Raw genomic sequence first — 2637 nt, 5'->3', positions numbered from 1 at the left:
TGTTGAACTTATTAAAAAAACACAAAATCTTAATTTTATGGATTAAATAGCAGAATATAAGGTCTTCAATTGTAATAAGATAATCACAGAATGCAAAGAATATTATTTGGGTGGTGACAGGAAGAGAGCTAAAGTGTGAAATCAAGAGATATTACTTGTGGTTAACAAATCAAGAAATACATGTGAAAATTTATTAATTAAAATTAAAAAGACAATATAGGCAAGAAAAATAGTGATGTAACTATATTGAGAAATGGTGTGGAAAGTGGTAAGGGTAAACTATGTCTGCATTTTTTATGGCAGAAGTTTATGACCATGTCCAAAATTGATAAACCAAAAACTAGATGTGTAAATATATTATTTACCAGTATGGTAGTAATCAGCAGCAGAATAAAAATCAGAGACAGTTAAAACATTAAAACTGATTTTAAAATGAGGAACTGTAATGGAGGGGAGAAAATTGGGGCAAGAGACTGTAGCTTTTCATTGTAAATCATTCTGTACTATTTTAAAACCATGTATATGCTTTACTTTGATAAAATTTAAAATATTAAATAAATATAAATCATCATGGACAGAGAGAACTCTTCTTACCGAAAATTAATGACCAGATTAAAATTCTATTCACTCTCATTTCAAGCTCTCTCATACAAGTATAGTAGTCTTCCTCTTTTTACAGGCCTCCTCCAGATGTGACATTCTTTATACCTTCAAGAAAGTACTTTCCATGAGGACAGGGACATTGTGTGCAAGTTTACCTCTGAAATACAAAGGAACATAACTGTTTCATTTCATATTAAGTGTAACAGAAAATTCTCTGAAAATATAAAGATGAGAAAAAAAGAAGTAGGATGTTGTGGAAGCAACTAGGGGGAGTATAACCTAACTGAATACTGGCATTTCAATTTTCAGAATAAAGCCAATACTGCCTCAGACAACAATTAGGATAGAACTCAATCTTATAATCTACATCCCACACAATAATAACTTATATTTATCATACACTTATTATACATGTTACTTTGTATCCATTATATTTAATCATTATAATTCCAAGGGGTTAGTATTTGTACTGCCAATATATGGTTAAAGAAATGACTCAGAAAAGTTAACTCAGAGAGGTTAGGTAACTTGTTGCAGGTCTCATAGTGGATAAATGGGAGTTAAGACAGTGAACCCAGCTCTGCTGAATCTACAATCCAGGTCACACTGCCTTTTCTTTTCTTTCTGTTGCCACTAGCAATATAAGCATAGTCTTTGGATTCTTGGAAGCACCTGCTAATTTTCTGAAATTTTCTTTAATTTTATGTTCCTATACTTTCCACAAGTTCTATGAGCATTAATTTAACACTCTTCTGTGTGAAGCACCACCTAATCGCTAGGAGTTTTGTCTCTGCAACCGGATTGCCTACGTTTAAACATTGACTCTAGAATGCCAGTCATCAATATCATATGATGCTAAGCAGTGGGTTAACCTCTCTAAGCCTTGTTGTCCTTACCTGTAAATTGGTCGTTATTATCCATGCCTTCAGATGGTTTTCCTGGGTGGATTGAATGAGATAATCCACACAAAGCACTAAGAACAGCGCCTGACAATGTAACCTTTTGGCCTTTCCAGTAAGTTTGGTTTTACTGGCCCCAATTTCCCTCTGTTGGAAGACTTCTAAAAAGAGTTTTATGATAATGGACTGCTATAGCAATTTTATTTCAGATTTATGATGTATACTTAGTATCTTATTGTGTCCATTTTATATTTTTATTTAAGAACATTTATAATATAGAACCCATGCTAATAATCACTAAAAAGCTACCACTTCTTCCACAGGTCTAAATAGTTAAATAGACATTTGGTTACCTTGCATGTTTATTCATTCATTTAATTCACTCATTCTCTCAGACACATGCCAGGTATGCTGAGAGGAATAAGGTGATGCCACATTAGTGTTCTAACTATATCTACAAGAAGGTGGGCAAAATATAGTGCCCAAACTGGTTTTTGATCTTCTATCTTGTGTGAATGCTAGCTGTGGTAGGAATTAAAGTAATGGCGTGTAGAATTCCAAATATTCCACTGTTAGTCACTTGTAATCTGCTAACATTTAACACTTAAATGGTTGTGGACTAGAATAGCAGGATGGGCCAAAAATCCTGTCAATGAATGCAAGGGGATCTTAAGCAGCTTATTGAAATAAAAAAAAAGGGGGGGGGTAAAGTTTTAAAAAATGTATTCAGCCTTTATTCTGTAATGGGAAGAAAAATGCCAGTGCTTTAATTATAAACATGATTTTCTAAAGCATTCCAAGTTTTCCTTGGAGACTTTCAGGGCCAGGGATTGACTATCCTTGTGCCTGCTTGGATAGAAAAGGGCTTGATAAAAGTGCTGTGTCCTCTGGCATGGTTTAATCACTTAATACCTTGTTCCAATTGAAAACATAACTAACCCTATTCAGATGATGGAACATCTACACTTGATCTGCCTATGGCTTGTGCAGTCACTGATATTTCCAAGGGAATTCTTGTGATTATCAAAATGGAAATTAATTTCATAGACTTGAGGCCAAAATAAAAAAAAATGTTCATCGTAGTAATCTGCTGATGATGATTCCTGAAAATGTTGCTCAGAGTAAATAAACTCAG

This window comes from Rhinopithecus bieti, unplaced genomic scaffold (genome assembly GCF_001698545.2).
Source record: "Rhinopithecus bieti isolate Rb0 unplaced genomic scaffold, ASM169854v2 scaffold_1428, whole genome shotgun sequence".
NCBI classification, from domain to species: Eukaryota; Metazoa; Chordata; class Mammalia; order Primates; family Cercopithecidae; genus Rhinopithecus; species Rhinopithecus bieti.
Note: the sequence above shows the minus strand (reverse complement) of the source record.